The 19,230-nt window shown below is 38.1% G+C and overlaps 1 protein-coding gene across 3 annotated transcripts in view; it reads left to right on the top strand.

Annotated features, from left to right (window-relative positions):
* The first annotated feature begins 2,993 nt into the window (after positions 1-2,993).
* ndst2b (N-deacetylase/N-sulfotransferase (heparan glucosaminyl) 2b) overlaps positions 2,994-19,230 on the top strand; it is a 52,069-nt gene continuing 35,832 nt past the window's right edge. For all 3 annotated transcript variants that reach the window (XM_058406412.1, XM_058406413.1, XM_058406411.1), the window contains exon 1: positions 2,994-3,248. The gene's annotated coding sequence lies outside the window, so the exon portion shown is untranslated. The remainder of the gene's footprint in view (positions 3,249-19,230) is intronic.

The raw sequence follows: 19,230 nt of genomic DNA, 5'->3' as shown, positions 1-19,230 counted from the left end.
ACCCAGCATGTAAATTTATTATTATTATTATTATTATTATTATTAAATCATTTACACCAAAATTCTGTTTTGACACTTCTGCAAACTATTTAAAGCCTAAAATATGGTCTCTTACCAGTATAATATAATATTACCTATTTAACTATTTCTACATCATTGCTATTTTAACCTCATTTTATCACTCCATCAGATTATCATTCCTTCCTCTTCAGCAAATGGTTTATTTTGGGCCGAGTTGCAGTGGACCCAGAACCAGATGGTGCAAGACAGGAATATACCCTAGATGTAATGCCAGGATACTTTATTAGAAACAGAATCCTGGACCTCATTGACAATACCTGCTGTGCCAAAGTACCACCTCATTCACAACTGAAACTCCTACGTTTTTTTTATTCACAGGTTGTTTTCCTTCTATCTATCACTCATCATTTTTCAGTTAATGGCTTCATTGCATGCAAGTAAACAATGCTGGTGCAGCACATATGAGCTAGAATACAGGTTCCAACACAGAGATATCCCAGTCTATGGTCCAGCAGAGATGAAAGTGAAAGTTTATTAAGTCTTGAAAAGACCATAACAAAAACGACATTGTGTTATATTAGACCTGTCAGTGAACAATCTAAAAGAAAGAGGGCGCTATACACTCATGATTATATTATAACAGCTTAAGGGTTAGGGCATATACACTGATCAGCCATAACTTCAAATACTGTGTGGATGCCCCTTGTATTGCACCATGGACTGCATAACATCTCTGCAACACTACAACATTAACAGTAGATTCTTTAAGTCCTGTAAGTTGTAAGGCGGGGCCTCCAAGGATTGGACATTTTCATCCCACAGATATTCCTCAAACCATTCCTGAACCATTTCTGCAGTGTAGCAGGTGCATTATTCTGCTAAAAGAGGACAATGACATTAGGGAATGATGTTGCCTTGAAGGGGTGTACTTGGTCTGCATCAATGTTAAGGTAGGTGGTACATGTCAGAGTGATATCCTCATGAATGCCAGGACACGAGGCTTCTCAGAAGAACATCTCACACTGTCTCCGTCAGCTTGCCTTCCTCCCATAGTGCATCCTGGCATTTCCTTGCACATGCACCCTGACGTCCACATGATGTAAAAGAAAACGTGATTCATCAGACCAGGCCCCCTTCATGCATTACTCATGGTCCAGTTCTGATGCTCATGTGCCGATTGTAGGTGGTTTCTGTGGTTGACAGAAGTCATGCACCCCCCTATGCAGCAAGCTGTGATGCACTGTGAGTTCTTATACCTTCTATCATAGCCAGCATTAACGTTTTCAACAAATGGCACTACAGTAGCTTGTGTGAGGGATTAAACAAGATGGGTTAGCCTTCGTTCCTAATGTGCATCAATGATTCTTGGGTACCCTTGGCCCTGAGCTGGATGGACTCCAAAAAAGCTGTATTATTTAAACATGTTATTTAAAATGTATGTTTTGAATCAGTTGCTGCCCACAAAACTCTAAATTCAGTTGGTAAACTGGGTTACAACCTTTTTCAGGTCAATTATATGTCTGTCACTCTACCATATGCAAAATGGGATATGAAATTATGAATTTGTTAACACTGTTATTTTACATTAGACTGAACAGTGTGTGTCAGAAAGTCTTTCTTATTATCTACATCATGGTGGCTTTTTGCCTTAAAATACATAAAATTACTTTAACACACAAAGGACTAACATGCAGATTGGATGATCTGCTGTTGTGACCACAAACATGTAGGACAACAACAACATTTTAACCCACAGAGGATCTTGTAGCACAGACTGCTTTTTATTGAAAATCGTGCTCCTATTTAAAGGCATAGCTAAATCAGGGAGGTTTAAAATGCCTTCCTCAATCTCCTCCTCTTCCTTTTCCTTTTCCTCTTTCTCGAACTCCTTCCTCTTCTCCCTGAATCTGCTAAGTTCAAAGCCGTCTTCAAATCTGAAGCAGAGCACTGGCCTCTTATAGGTGACTCTGAAGTATGAGCCACTCCACTATGGGTTTAAACAAGTGGAAGAGATAGTAGCGTAAGCGGAGGAGGAAAAGGTGTAGGCGGTGCTAAAGGATGAGGAGGAGAAAGAGGAGGAGGTTTATCTCTTAATCTCTTCCTTCTATTCCTACTCCTCAACCTCTTCCGCATCCTTCACCTTAACAACAAATATCTGGCATACTCCTTAAGTAAAGTTGAAGTCACATTTTTTAACAAAAAAAAAAAAACTGATCATATGAGTGTGTTTTTGAGTAATGTCAGTGCTTCATGTAAACAGTCCACTAACAAATTACCAAGGTGCTGGATTGACGTTGACCCAATGACTATTTTGGCTCTCTCCATACAAACTTGGGCCAGTGTGAAAAAGAGGCAGTTTTCAAAACAACTCCGGCAAGATGGTGATAGGGTGGTGGTGGCTCAAGTGGTTAAGGCTCTGGGTCGCTGATTGGAAGACTTGACTGCCAAGCTGCCACCACTGGGTCCTTGAGCAAGGCCCCAAACCCACCTTGCTCTAGGGGTGCTGCATCATGGCTGACCCTGTGCTCTGACACCAATCCTCCAAGGATGGGATATTTAAAGAATTTTTTTTCACTGTACCGTAATGTATATGTGACAAACAAAGGCTACTTTACAGGTTGATGACAGTCTGTTTACCCAACACTGACTTACTGGAATGGTTGATATTGGCCTGATGCCATCGTGTTACCTGGGAAGGTGTTTCCAATAAACTGGTACAAAAAAAACAAAAACCCAACAACGCTCCATCTGTGTTAGTGTTATGGAAATAGTGTCTGGTCAGTGGGGGGCCTTGTTGTTGTTGTTTTCCACGGATGGAGGAAGTAGAGTGGTTGATAAAGTGTGCATAGCAACAGATGAGCTAGTCAGTCACTGGAGAACTACAAAGCGCACACATGAAATGAACCTAATAACCAACACTATCATATTCAATATACTTCACTGTACAGGATAGAGCCAGACAGTTAGGAGTATAAAAGAGGAAGCGCGTGTCAGTGCCGGTGTGTGTGTGTGTGTGTGTGTGTGTGTGTTTTGAAGTTGGAGCTTTATAGAGAGCTGAGCCCTCCCCGCAGAGTGTGTGTGTGTGTGTGTGTGTGTGTGTGTAAGTGAATCTCGGCTGGAGCGAACATGGCGGAGCGGAGCGGGATGCATTCAAGCGCCGAAGGAAAGTTGCTGTTTTAAGCCGAGCCCGCATCGCTGTATCTGCTCTGATCGCCGACGTTTAAGCGGTGAGTAGACACGTGTGCAGCGGAGAGCCGTGAGTACATAGTGCGTTTATTCTGTAGCTGAAGTGCCGCTGTGGTAGACCCGCTGCTGGGCTTCACTCGGCTGCGATGTGGCGTGTCGGAGAGATGCAGTGGAGTGAGAAATCGAGGTGAAGCTCCAGCAGACCAGGGCTCCATGATACATCTTCTAGCTGATGAACTTGATACTTTCCACCTCATCACCAGCTCTCCTTTCCCTTTTTACGGAAAGCTGTTTCACGTTTCATATAGAAAGTTTCGCGTTCTGGAAAATCTAGCTCCAAACTAAGCGAAGCTGTATTTTTAGTATTATAATATAACTACAAAAGCTTTAGCTGATGTTTCTCTGCCTTGTTATGAGCTCATTAAAGGAAGTGCACCTGCCGTGCTGTAATTGCATTAGATGTGATTTAATTATTGAAACAGTTCACTGAGAGAGAGAGAGAGAGAGAGAGAGAGAGAGTACACCAGCTCCATCCGACTGACTGAAGATCTCATCTGGAGTGGGGTTTTAATCTGCTTCTGTGCAGGAGATTGTAATTTTATCTGGACTACAGTCACTCTTCTACTACTTTGCCTGCTTACTGATATGTATTAATTTGTTCGATTATTTATTTATTTATTGTCACTGTTTTGGTTAGTATGTTTTCCTGGCACCTCCGGTTGGTGGTTTGATTGCTTGTGCAGAGTTTCTGTCCATAGACATGTGTTGTAGTCTGATTGGCATCTTTAAATTGTCCACAGTGTGTGAATGGGCATGTGAGTGTGTTTGTGTGTGTGCGATTGTGCCCAGCAATAGGCTGGCACCATCCACTGCCTTTTGCCCAGAGTCCTCTGGGATAGTTGTTTTAGGCTCCCCAAGACCCTGTGTAAGAAAAGTAGTAGAGAAAATTGATGAATGGATAGATGCCACTGTTTCTACTATGTGATTTATTAATGTGTTCCTTCCAGAAAGCTGTGCAGACCTGCTGATGTGCAGATTGTTATGATAATTGCTAGAGTTTGTTTAAATCTAATGTATCATCAAAAGTCTTGTGTTCACTGTTTAGTCAGTAGACGAGGGAGATTAATATAAGCCCTCATGATATCTTTTCAGAAATGAAATGGTCAGGAGTGTGAACTCTCAGCTGTCCACTATGAATAAAATGAACAGTTTTAAACATGCATGCAGTCATTCCCTGGATTATGTCGTGGTTGGAATGTAATTGGGAACATCTTCGGAACATTTCTTTTTACACCAACTCAGTAATTATAGTCAGTGCCTGTTGAAAGGGAGAAATGAAAGACCTTTTGCACGTTTTAGACCATTAATGAATGGTTTGAGTCAGAACTCCAGTGAGAGCCGGGCTGAGACAGGCAGATGAACACTGCTCACTGAGTCCTCTGTCGATGCTCTCGATAAGTGGGATAATTAAAAAGTGGTGCCTCTGGGCACTATTCTTAAGGCTGTGATCCATCTCAAGAAAAACTTCATCAGCAAACGAGAACTGTGTTCATTTGCACTGCGCAAATACGATTCCTTATCATCTCTCCTCTCTTAATTTGAACTGTGTTAAGCAGGATGTCTAAACACTCATGTAAATGATTTGTACATACATTAAACATTGACACACCCTTCATGCTGCTGATGTTTGGAACTTGTTAAACCTAATATTGAATCTTTGTTTAATTTGTTTTTGTAAAAATACTGCTGCTAAAAAAGACCAGGGTTTGTCAACTAATCCTTTGACAGCTGAGGTTTGTTCTGTCAGACCAGTAGATTGTTTTTAGTCACATGAGATACAGCAGTCTATGTCAGGTGGCTTATAGGAATATTCATTACATTTATTTTTTCTTCATTGTTGTTTTAAGGACTGTGATGGTAGTGAAGTGAAACAGCAGGAACAGATAATGAGAACAACAGGAATAGTAATGAACACACTTTTGTTTGGGCCCAAGGTAATTTACAGTATTGAAGGTCATCATTGTGTGAGAAGGCATAAACAAGTTATTTACGCCTTTACCTTGATTTATGACGATGCCATAATCAAAATTATGATCTTTCAATTATGTAAATGAATTTATGCTATACTAAATTTCAAAGCTAATGTAAAATTTAGTTTCAATTATGCTAACTCTCAACCACAGTCATAAAGTTTTTCTTCTGGGGTTTTAATCTACTTGATATGCAGCTTCCAATATTTTATAATGTATTACTTTTACATATTTATGAACTTGTGTTTTAGGAAAGGTTTGCCAATGTTCTTTGTTCTTTCTCTTTTTAAAAGTTTCAGCTATATCCCCTGCTTCCACATTCTGTGCTTTCAACTTAATTTTATCTTTACCCTTCACCTTTATTATTTACCAGGTTCATAATAATTCACATTCACCTTACAGCAGGTCTAAGCCAAACAGGTTTTTTGTGTGTCTCGGTCTAGTAAGAAGCCTATGTTTTATTCTTATGCAAAGTCCTCTATCAAGGTGGCCTTAATTCATTTACCGTATGTCTCAATGGACCATGCAGCTTGCTTTTATTGAGTCTCCTGCATCAGCCTTATGGATGTCTTGTCCTACCATGCATCACCACCATGATGGAGGTTGAGGCAACAGGTGAAAATGGCACTGGGGGGAACGGTTAAAAGCATATTTTCGTTTAAGGACAAGGCTCTAACACCATTTGAGCTGAATCTCTATTCCTATGAAGACAAGTGGGCGATATGTCTTGAAGAGCTAAGCACTGTTCTCTGTCCTCTGGCTGTGAGGAGTGCGTCGTGTGGAATGGATGGCGATGTGAAAAGGAAGCAGCAGGGGGGCAGCTCCACAGGGAGCCAAGAGCTGTCTGGTCAGGGATCAGATTCTCACGCTGTTGGCTAGCTCGCATCCATAATTCATGTGCTTTCTCACTTGTAGAGGGAAATGGAAAATGTGGTGCTGTTTTTCCCTCTGACATGCTCTTTCTCTCCTATTGGTTTTGCCCTCTTGTTTCGCCAAGCTTTTAGTGTGCTTCTATTTCAGGCACCGTGAAAGTCAGGCATGGTTTGGCGAAACCTGGAGATTTTTGGTTTAAGGAATTCAGGCCTCTTAAAATGAAATTACATATTTATGAAAAAAAAAAAGTTTTTGCCACCATGAAGCTTTAAAAAAATGATAATCCAGACGGTTATGTGAGATTATGTGTGCTTAAGGTTCACAGTCTAGTCCTCCGATTAGTCCTACTTAAAATATTGCAGTAAAGTACTTCTGGAAGTTCTAAGTTTGGCATACCCAGTGCCAGGTAGGGCCTGATATAGAATGATGCAACGATTGTTTTCCCACTCAAATCAGTTAATTTGATTAAATCCGTTATCTTTTAGTTCAAAGCCTCCACCTCACCAGAGAATTGGCTAAGCCTGCCTTTCTCTCCGCAGCATGGGCTTTTATCTAATCGATTGCTCATCCAAGCTTGCTAATCAGGTTTCTAAGACTCAAAGTTTCAGTATTAGAAACATACAAACACACACACACACACACACACACACACAGTCAGTGCATGTGCCATCATTGCATAGAGGTGCATCTTCACTAAGGTTCATCAAGAGCTCAAGCATTGCTACACATAGGTTTAGATCACAGACTGAGAGCATCTGGCATGGTAAAACTTTGAGTAATTAATAAGATTATTTTCAAAATAAAATCAAAATAAGTTCCCTGCATATAGCAATTGTGACATGTAGAACAGGACTAGCCTGCATATCTCCTGCCTGTTACTGATGAGATTTTAGATAATGGCCTGAAAAGATTTACATTAAAATGTATGAAATAGCATTTCTTTTTAAACTTCATAGCCCAGAGAGTAATAGATGACTTTCATCTCAAGAAACAGATTTTTTCCCTTAAATGTAGGTCAAATTCTCCCTTGTCAGTTAATTAGCATTGAGTGTGGCACTGGCTCAAACATTCATTAGCCTTGAACATCAAACTGTACTTAGCACTAGCTTGAGGGTTTGGATTGAAACATATCATATTAAGCTTTGGAAGCTTATCATTTTTTCATTTTTGGTAGCCTGTTTGGATTCTTTCATGTAATTTCATATTCTTAAAACATTTCACTGTAAAACCATTTAATTCTTCCCAGGGATTAAGTTTTGTTGTACAACATTTTGAATTGCTACACTAAATTACTAAATAATAGAAATCAAATGTATTAAACTTGAAGACTTTTACTTAGACTTACTGGAAAATAAGATCCTACAGAGGGCACAGTAGTTTTTCTGCTCTTAAACATTTCACATTTATCATAGTGCTCCAAGAAATGAAATTTCAGTTCAGGTAGCCAGTGTCCATTTTGGGTTAGTCTCTGTCTCAGATTCTCGTTCTTGGCTGACAGGAGTGGACACTGATGTTGTGTTCTGCTGTTGTACCTTGTTCTCCTCAAGTTTTGATGTGTTGTGCATTTTGAGACACTTTTCTGCTTACCACAAAGCTGTAAAAAGTGATTAAATTACTGTAGTCTTCCTGTCAGCTCAGACCTATCTGAACATTCTAAAGACCTTATGCAGACGGAATGTTTTTTGTTTTTCACACCATTCTGTGTAAACTCTAGAGACAGTTGTGTGTAAAATTCCCAGGAGATCAGCAGTTTTGGAAATACTCAAACCAGCCCATCTGACACCGTCATGATAAAGTCACAGTGATGACAATTTTCTTCATTCTGATGTTTGATGTGAACATTAACTCAAGCTCTTGGCCTGTATCTGCATGATTTTATACATTGCAGAATATGTATTAAATCTAAGTGAACATATCTGAATAAATGGGATTTGCATTGCTTCCTTAAGCTGGAATGGATGTTTAATGGCTGTGTGAAGTAGAATGAGCAAATGAAGCTGTAGATACTTTTGTTTAAGCTTTTTTACAATTTAAAAGAACTTGTATGTAGCAGTAGTCATTGATATATATGGCTGTAATATGTGGATTTGTACATAATGTATATTACATATTGAATATTGTATATAAAGTCTTTAAACTGTAGATAAAGTTTAACTTTTGCCATTGAAGTTATTGTTTTCAAGCGCTGTTTAAATCAAACTGTGCACTTTCTATGGATTAAGGTCTATTGAGAATAATATATTTTCCATTGAACAAAAGTTTACACTAGAAGAACAGCAAGGTGTGTCTTTTGGGTCACAATACAGCTTGTCTTTATAACGTTTGAGACTGAAAAAGGCTTCTTTGTTCCACTTTTCTTTTGAACAAATACAGGATTGGCTCTTGAGCCTCTTGCTCATTCCCAGGCGTATGAGTGTGTAATGGGATACTTTTCTTTTGTATCTTGCTGCATTCACAATGAGATTTCTCTCTCATGCTGCCTTATGAGACCTGGGTTTTGCCAGAGGTTTTGTTGCAGCCAGATTATGTAGAATATTTGCTTTGAATGGGAAGCAGGTGGTAGAATTAGAAAGTAGAATAACAGCTTGCAAAAGTCAGGTCGAAAGCTGTAGCCAGGGAAAGTGAATTGATATGGACCACTGAAATGTGTGTTTGTTTTAAAGCCTAGTTCTTTTCATAGTCCTGCTTTTTTTCTTTTCAATTGCCATAGCACTGTGGTCACAATGACTTACTGTTTCGATGGTTGTAGCTGCAGCTGCATTACAGCCCAGTGGGTTTCCAAATCCTTCTATCTGTGGTCTAATTCGCACAGTGAGTACCTCTGAGGGCTTCTGTGGGCCTGCATGTCTCCTGGGATCCCTCGACTATTAACGGCCCAGACACATTCTGCTAGCTGTAGGGAGGACTGTTGGCAAATTCAATATTGTGTTATTATAAAACACTATTTCTTTTTATCCTTGTCTTGTAGCCAGAATGTCATAAGGGGGTTAAAGCTGACCTTCAGTACAGTCGAACTGTTGTAGTTCATGAGGAATGTCCAAAAGATCTGATTATTATTACAAGGAATTATGGCGCACCCAGTAACAAATACATATATAGCTACAAACAGTGATTATTGCTGGTCCAAGCACCTTCAGCAAACTTCTACGGTTATAGAAAAATAAAGATGACATAAGCAAAGATGCTTATCCAGATTTGGGTGGATTCCTCACAAAACATAACAAGCATATGAAACGTCTCAGATTGTATAAAATGTTGCTGAAAGCCAATTGGCTGAACATACTCATGTTGTTGAAGTTGCCCAGGAGAAATTAAAATCCAGTTACAGATAACAGAAAAAGTCAGCGTACCACTTAGTCCAGCCCTGCCCACTTTGTTTGACCACACCCCAAACTTTGCCAATGGCCTGAGAACGGTTTCCTGTATATACCTGTTTTAGGTTTTAAGCAAATTCATGCAAATAATCATTAGATAAAGCTGTTGGAATAAATTAGGCTCTACCTTATATGAACTGATTGAAATCCTTTTTTTTCCCTTTTTTTTTTTTACAGATGTTAACATGTTTAAGATCATTATTGAGGTTCACACTCTGTGTATTTTGGCACCAAATATATGAAAATAGCCCTAGGAGTAGTTTGGAAAAGTAATTAGAGTGTGTAAAGATAAATGGGGCTTTTTTGTCTAGGAGGATCAGTGATAAAAAGTATTTTCTTTGGCTTAATGGTTCATGATATGGACCACAACATAAAACCTTGTGCTGATCTATCTATCTATCTATCTATCTATCTATCTATCTATCTATCTATCTATCTATCTATCTATCTATCTATCTATCTATCTATCTATCTATCTATCTATCTATCTATCTATCTATCTATCTATCTATCTATCTATCTATCTATCTATCTCATTTGTACTGAGTTTCCTCCTAACTTAAGAGTATGCCGTAGGTGGATTGGCCTTGTTTTACTATACTTCCTGAATAATGTATAGTATTTATATCCTTTTTCTTAAACTAACTGAATAATCAGACAAATAAGTAAAACATGATTTACTGAAAAATAAGCTGTCTCATTGTGGGAATAATTCCACCCCATGTGGAGGCTTGGTAAAGATAGAATGTTGTAACTGAGATCATGTTACTGCCCCAGACTTGCGTTTCTGCAGACCCAGTACCTGTACATAGGCTGAGAAAGACAAAAAATATTAATAGACTGGGCTTCCCTTAATGTATGTTTATTTGTTTTTAAATAAATATAAAGGGATGGCTTACAATCTCATCCCAACTCCCATACAATAATCTAGAGAGGCATTTTTTGTGGCTAGCATTTTTACAGAAATACATAAACACAACATGTGGGCATTCGACTTGCATATTTTCACTGACCATTTCACCCTAGAGGACTTTAAAACAACAATCTGGATGATTTTGCTGGAGGAAAATACTTAGAACCATTCAGAAACTAGCCAGTGATTTGTTGGAAATGAGTTGTTTTTGGGATGGTTGTCTGTCTTGTACTGCCAACATTTAAAAAAAAAGGGAGTAGAATGAAGTTCCACATTTTAAAACAAATACATATCTGACCGTGTTGCCTGGCACTGTCCACATCTACACTGCTAGTCCCCAGTCCTCCTCTCAGGTAATGTTAACCCTGGGAATGGTTTACTCACCAAGATGCATCAACCATTCATATTGCAACATCATCATAGATATTTTTAACGTGTGATAAACATTTATATTGTATGAATAAAAAAAAAAAAAAAAAGACTTTTGCCTTCTGTCTGTAATCCTGGCAGTATGCCATGCAGTAGTAATAACTCTTGAACAAGCAGTAGCTGTTGTCTATGACAGGAAGGATTTCTTGCCAACTCCAACCCAAGGCCCGGGTTATGGGAGGTCGTCCAACAGCCGGTTTTCTATGGCGCAGTTCCACTGGGGTCACTGTGATGAAGCTGATTAAAACCTGATGGATATTGTTGTGATGTGAAATCATGGAGCTGAGCATTTTTCTCTTACAGCTGGGAAACACGAACTCTGTTAAACCTCCAGCTCTGTTCTGCATCCATAAAAACTATTGTTATAGACAGCCTTTAATGTTGATTTAATGTGTACCGTATTGCTTACACATTGTGCACGGCATTCTGGGATCTCGAAATACATTATCACCTTTTCTTTACATGTTCGAGCCTAATTGTGTATTGACAAATTAGGTGACAAATTAAAGGGCCACAAGCTGCCATAAAAGTTTTAACATATCCTTGGAAATGAATATGAGGGGTGTAGAGGTGAAGATTTTTCTTTTGCTGTCGAACACTTCAACTCCACATCATCTCCCTAAGTGTTCAGCTGGGTTAAGTTCTGAGGACTGTGAACGGCATAGCATTTCAGTGACATCTCTTTTTACTCAGTGAATCATTTAATGAGTTATTGTGTTATTGTTGTGTTATTGTTGTCCTAGAAGAGGCCACTGCACTGCACGGCATTGTTAGGATAGTAATATACATGATCACTTTGAAAAAGTTTTATTGTTTTGCAGTGACTCTCCCTTCCAAGGGGTTAAATGAACCCGAACCATTAAAATGTTGTCCACAACATAATAGAGCCACTTTTATTTCCTGTCATTTGTCACTTGTCTTGTATGCCGTTAAGAGCATCAATAAGTTCAGTTTAGGACACTTTTGTTAGCTCAATGTCTAATTAACTTCAGAGCTAAAGACTTCAGAACAGTTTGCTTAAAATTGCGGCATTTCCTAGGCATGAGAAGTATGGAGTCTACTGTCAGCTGCTCATAGCTGTTTCGGTACCTTCAAGGATTTTTCAAACCTTTTTTTCTTTTGTAACAGATAGTCAATGAGGCCCTACGTTAATTGAAGGTGAATTCAGCACTTGTGAACCCTTTAGGCTGTTCAATATTAAATCAAGGCACGCTTTCGTACAAAAATAGAGTAATGGCTTGCAATAAAAAAAATTGGATGTCATAACCAGTAACTAGTCACTGAATACTAAATAGCTTGATGTTTGTGTTTTGGATGGAATAGCTAGTTCGAGGGAAACCTTTACATTGCATTTGGATGTTTGTTCCTAGGAAGGTGTCCAAGGTACACAAGTAAACTGGAAGTGTAGAGACTGGAAAAAGTGATGGAACATAACCAAGCACATCATGTGCAATGTTTTGTCTGGGTTGTACTTGTCATTTGCATTTAGAGTTACTTTTATGTTCATTGCCTTTAGCAGATGTGCTTTTACAGAAGTGCTTTGTTATATATGTTGGAAACAGATCCAAGCCTAATCTAATTTGTTCAAATTCAGCCGAGTGACGGTGATGTGGTCGGATTTTCTGTTATGACGTTTAATTTCTGCTCAAACAAGTTAATGTTTTCTGAATTAACCTGTATTAACAAACTTTGCAAATTTATAGACACTAATATGCCTTGCTGAGCAAGGACTGTGGTTCTAGACATGTATCTATTAATAACATTAATAACATTGTCAGTATGAGCTCAAGGCAGAGCGGATAGAGCGTAGGGCTAAACAGAAGGCAGCACCATAGGTCTGTGACAGGTCCATCATTATCAGTGGTGACAATTCATGAGCTTCAACCTTGCTGATATTAAATGATCATTGCTATAGAAGATTTATTCAAAGTATTAAAACCATATGATTTGTTCTTTTCACATCAGGTTTCGAATAGGAAAATGAGGAAAGCTTAAACCTCTTAGTCCTTTCTCAATCACGTGGTTGTACTGCTATTGCTGTAAGTTTCATTGTCACCACAGAACACACTAACGCCTTGTGTCCCCAAAGATAGTACATGTCAATCAATTTGTGTCCTCCCTCGCAGCTTCTTGTGAGTGGTGAAACACGTTTTCAACACAAAATCCTGCATGCAATGTGGTAGCAATTAATTTAGAAGTTGTATGTGGAATTGACAGCAAGAGAAGTGCCCTGAAGTTTATAATCTATTCTAAGCCAACTGTCTTCCTTTAAATATTTGCATAGGTGATAGAAGCTACAGAATCTGATTTTATCTGCTCTCACCCCAGAGCAAGATCTCTGTATTCATTTGGAGAGCAAGGCATTTTTCCTTGGATGCTGTCTGCTGTTTTCTAGCTAATGACAGTGTAGCACAGTGAGACCAGAGGCTGAAAAGCGTCATCTGCCAACAGAAAGCTTTTTGCTAACAATCCCCTCATAAGCCTATTTGCTCTCCTGTTCTCCTTTTGCGTTTCCTCTTCTCATTTATATCCGAGAGATATACTTGTTATATTTCTAACGATTCACTAAGTCCCTTTGAGGGGTTGTATTCTTTAGTTTTGTCTTTGGATGATGTTTTTCAAGATTTGACACCACAGATGTATGCACTCGTAACCTATTTTCCATTACCACACGCCGATTTGATGCTTAATTCTGAATGGTCCCACTGCTAGTCTTACAAGGCCTGTTGTTCTATTCTTGTCAAAAAGCATTCAGTCTGGAGCTGCAGCCTCGCTCAGTGAAGAGGCCCTAAGGAAATGTTTTGAGTAAGTGTTTCATAATCTTAGCAGTTGCAAAGATTGTATTAATATTCTCAATATCTGCCAAGCAGAATACCACCTCAAACATCAAGCATGTATTGTAAGCCTGGCAAAAATTACCAATTAAATTTGCAGTGCCAGAGAATGCAGTTCACAATGACTAATGCTAAATTAATTTAGATGTTTTTACTGAAAGCTCAGACGTATTTAGTGTCTCCAGTCTCAAAGTAATTATGAAAATAATACCCAGTAAGGCTGTTTAGTTCTTTAGTAGCACATAAAAGTCTGAATCTGATATACAGTTACAATCCTTTTCCTTCAAACTTCTATATGACTACAGAGGATCCAATACATTAAATGTGTCATAAGGTTAGACATCAGCCTCAAGAGCTGAGAATTTGTGGAGAATTTATGAAGTTTAGTAGTGATTGATTATGAGAATTGGGCCTGTCCATAAAAAAAAAATTAATAATAACTTCTCCAGTTTAGATCTCTAACCCTTCAGAGACTATCTATATCTATTTCTATTTCTGTATCTATATGATGACACTCCCTGCTCCAAGGTTAGTCACTGACTTGCTTTGGCTTGATATTTGGCCCCTCACACAGACAACAGAACATCTGCAGCTTGCCATTAAAAAGCAATTGCTGTAATCTAAGCTACAGCTGTTTTTTCTACATTATTGTCTTATAGTGGTGAAATAAAATTTGTGAAACCTTGGGAACTAGAAGGATTTCTGTATGAATGTGAACCGTTATTCATTTAGACCTTAATATTAAATAAATACAGTAATAAAGATGGTAATATTTCACAAAATGCAATATTCGGTAATATCTATGCATTTCACAGTGGAAAGTGTTTATAGGGTGCTTTTATGAGAAATAAAAATAGTTGGTGTATAAAAGGTGGTAAAAGTATCACATGAGTGTGTTTAAATTTTTTTTATATAGTTTAAGCCTGCTGTGTATACAAATAAATCAAATATATTAAACAGTAAAAAAACATCCAGGCTTGTCTCAGAACCTGGTCTGTAAGGCCGAAAACACACCTTCCTCTCTCTCTCTCTCTCTCTCTCTCTCTTCAAAGTTCTTTTGACTGATCACTTTCATAAAGTGTTCATCTCTCAGTAAGGGTTGTAAAAAATATGCCAAGGTACATTATAATGAAAATAAACATTAGCTTATTTTCCGTTGATTTGTCACACATCCTTGTGGCGCACTGGTGTGCACTAGTCAGGATGCTGCATGCAATTCCTCTGGAGAAGGTGTAGCTTACTAAGACCTCACCTCATATTTAGACTCTATATCTCCCACTGGGTGTGAAGACCTTCTTCCACCTGCAAGTCATGCTCCAGCTGTGTGAGGTTGAGCTGTTTGACCTCTTTTTCATGTGTTTTTGAGTTTGGGTTGCTGTCTGTGGTGCTGATCCTGCATTGTTAGAGATACCCTGGGTGTGGTAGTGTAATGTCATGAGGCATGGGATTAATTTTTTTAATTAATAAAGATTATATCCTATTTGTGAAAATGTTTATTTAAATTGGAATGAAAATATAATGTAAAAGCAAAGGAAATCGAACATGTTACTACAAATTTGGCAACATAGTTCATATTCATTTACAAAGCAGTAAGAGATGTTTATACACCACACTTTTGCATGGGTGGTGACCTAGTGTGTGTTGTTGAATTTTGGTTTTTGTCTTATTTTGAGGAACCGCTAGGTCCCATTGTATAGCAGGAGGAAATGAACAAAGCACATCAAAGACTGTAATGTTCAGTTATTTCTTTCAAGCCAAGTGATGTGGTTCAATTTGAAACATACCTGTAGATATGACAGTTCCTGCTAAGCTTTAGAAATTTATAAAACATTTATTATATACTCCGTAGTTAAAAACACAGAAAATACTGTGCGGATAATAATTATTAAATAATGAAATAATTATTTGAAGGAACCATAAATTATGATTGTAAATAGTTGTCATGTTGCAACAAATCCACTCTAGACACACTCTCTAATCCTGTTTCCTTTCCCCCAGCTGTTGGCTAAATTACTTTTCCCTGCTGCCCATAAAGAAAAGTAATATGACTCTAGTCGGTAGGATCATCTTGTTGCTTCCTGGTGGGGAAAATACTTAATTTTCCTCACTCTTCCTTCTCTGTCTCTTGCCTAGCTTACTAACCCCTATCAAGAATTTAATTCACACTTCTGCAGCTTCATTATCTCTCACATTTTAACTTACACAATGCTGCTCTTATTTCTTTTTCTGTATAGCTATAGAGTGTGCGTTTTTAATTAGGGATATGCAGTGGTTATTTGCCACAACACACACAGATAACATTTTCTTATCACCGAAACGCCACAAAAAAGATGCAGTTATTTACCCCGGACTAATTCTCGCTTTTACAGCAAATCATCATCTGCTATCCTCCCTGCTATCATAGCTTGGGTATACATGCTAGGACATGTCAGAGCTGGAATGCCATCACCAGGCAGTCTTTCACACAGCCTGAACTCCATTATAACCCTGTGTTGACAGATTGCACATTAGATGCAAACTGTTTCATAATGAGTCACAATGGTCGACTGATGAAGTTAAAGTGACAAGGCCTACTTGTAATTAGTAAAGCAGTCAGCATGATATTCAGCATTTAGATTCTCCCTCAGGCTAAATTAAAGAAGTTAGAGATTTAGAGCAGTGATGTGAAATGAGGAATTTACTTTGGCTTGCCTCCAAGGAGGGCAGAAGCACTAGTGTGCACGTTTTTGGTAGATCAACCCAAGTTTCTGTTTTGAATTATTATTATTTTTTTTAAGACAGCAGGTTCGACTTCCTGTGTAGTACAACATATAAACAACATATGTGTCTGAAGTATCCATGGCAACCAGAAACTTTGGTCTGGTGTTTTTTTCCAGAATGTCAGTGTGAACATGTTTTGGAAGGAAAACCTAAGGCTGGCATTTAAAAGTAAAGAATTTCAGCCTGTATTCCACCATTCAGCTCCTGTGTTCCTCGGGTTGGCTCTGGCTCCACTGTGACCCTGACCAGTATGTAAGGGGTTACTAAAGATGATGTTTTTTTTAAACAGTACACACTTGAATGATTTCCAGCATGGAGGATTTTCTCTTCTGTAGGTTTCCTACACTATACCTATACTATATAAAGGCTCAAAATTGTCCGAATATTAATTTACAAAATTTGTATTCGTTAATTATGTTAATTAACAGTTAATTTAAAATAGAAAAAAAAGTTAATTGTGTCATTTTAGAAATAAAATAGCAATAGCATTTTGTAATAATATTGAAACTGCAGAACAAATGCTGTGAGTGAGTGTTGAGAGAGTTTTTTTGGTGCAGATCAACATGGCCTTGAGCCCCTATGAGGGTCTATAACAGTATAATAAAAATGAGCTTTTTCTTCCCATCCACAATACAATCTGGCACTATAGACCACTTTTATGATGTAGATTTTGATGGTCAAATTCCTGCTGAAAAAAATCTGTGCTAAAACACAGGCAGAACTGGTCAAACTGGTAGAAGATGGTTTAACTGAATTTTTCAGCAGGGAATGTACGTCAGAATGAACAGAAGGTCAACATGTAGACAAACATTCATTTTTCTTTTCAGTTCTATCCGTATTAGCATGTACATGGTGTTCAAAGGCCTTTGCAAAGTGAAACATTCATGATTTCACTTGAAAAGGTTGTTTGAAATGAAATATCTAGGCAGAGGGAGCAATTCAGTATCTAAACCTTTTATAAATAAAGTTTTATATAGTCTTTTTTTTTTTTTTTTTTTTTTTAAATAAATCCTGTTAGATTGACTGATGGTAGCTAGTTAGACAGCATTATCAATGAATATTATGCACATGCACATATATCACTCTCCCCTCTCTGCACCACATCTACACCAAGATGATGCAGTTTCTGAGCTACTTCATCGAGGACTCCTCCCACTCCTGCCTGTCATCATGTTAGAGAGTGTTTTCTTGCCACTACTGCCTCAGGCTCATTAGGTTTATATATTTACTTAATTTTTATTCTATATTTTGATATTTCTGTAAAGCTGCTTTGAGGCAATGTCTGTTGTTGGCCGCCCATGACCCTGTTGCCGGTTCACCACTATTCCTTCCTTGGACCACTTTTGATAGATACTGACCACTGCAGACCAGGAACACCCCACAAGAGCTTCAGTTTTGGAGATACTCTGATCCAGTCATCTAGCCATGACAATTTGGCCCTTGTCAAACTCACTCAAATCCTTACGCTTGCCCATTTTTCCTGCTTCTAACATATCAACTTTGAGGAAAAAATGTTCACTTGCTGCCTAATATATCCCACAAACTAACAGGTGCCATGATGAGGAGATAATCAGTGTCATTCACTTCACCTGTCGGTGGTCATAATGTTATGGCTGATCGGTGTATATGAGTTCTTAAATGTAGTTAGTCTAGGAAGAGTGACCCGATTGTGATGGTGTATGTGACAAATAAATTAATTCATAACTTTTTTGTGACATATTAATCTTAATTAAAATTCCTCTTAGAAATCCTGTCAGTTTAGTTCATGATCGCTAACTGGTAAAGATAATTGATGTATATTTTAATGTATAGATCCTGATGACTTCATTCTTTTTGTATAATTTCATGTATGGAATAAAAGACAATGATATTTTCCTATACTCACTCAAAGATGCACTTTATTGTGATCTTAGATCTACTGTCATATCATTTGTGCAGTTTGTCTTACGGTATATCTTTGCTGATGGCATTGTGTTAGGAGCTTTTAGTGATAACTGCTGGAATAAATATTAGAGTGATGATTGATAGCATGTAAGGCAGCTTGGTGCATGGATACCATTTGCTCTGATATCATCATGCTGTAAACTACATTAAATAACCTGTGGTAGCGAGAGTGATATCTCATTTTCTTTTGATTTATGTAAAAATATTGGAAAATCCACATGCACGATATATAGAGGCATTTTCTCTTTGGGCTTTCTGTAGCTTTTCCATAAAAGGGAGACTTTGCTTCACGTTGAAAGACTGTCAGATGAAATGACAAACTATGGAGATAAAAAGAAAGTAGCGTCCTTTACATAAAGCGCAGGTTGTGATAAGCATGTAGTTTAGAATATCAGCTATACGGAGACTAGAGAAAGAAAAAGATGCATGGTTGGAGATGCTTAGATTCACATGTATTGTGAACTGCAGAGAGATCTAGAGATAGACAGACAGAGAGAAAGGTGATAAGGTTAAACAGGGATGTAAAAAAAACAACAACAAACAAACACAAAAAGCTTTACCCACACATACAGCAGAGGGGAAAAAAATGGTAATTTCTTTGCTTCTGGCAGAATGCCTGAGCGAGATCTCGGCTTTAATGCTGCCTTTAATAAACCTGGAGCTGTAAGTGTGTTTGTGCGTGTCTGTGTCCATTTGAATGTCATTTGTATCTTTCCTAATTACTGACAGCACTCAGGCAGCAAAGCTTTTATTTTTACACACTGTAATAACTCACATTAAATGGAAATAAAGGTAATGTTTCTTTATGCTTGAAATGGAGAGAAGGAAATGTGCATTTGTGCATGAAATGAAATGGAGGTGAAATA

Source organism: Hemibagrus wyckioides, linkage group LG13 (assembly GCF_019097595.1).
Source record: "Hemibagrus wyckioides isolate EC202008001 linkage group LG13, SWU_Hwy_1.0, whole genome shotgun sequence".
Lineage (NCBI taxonomy): Eukaryota > Metazoa > Chordata > Actinopteri > Siluriformes > Bagridae > Hemibagrus > Hemibagrus wyckioides.
The sequence above is the reverse complement of the archived record's forward strand: the minus strand, read 5'-3'. Positions and strand labels throughout refer to the sequence as shown.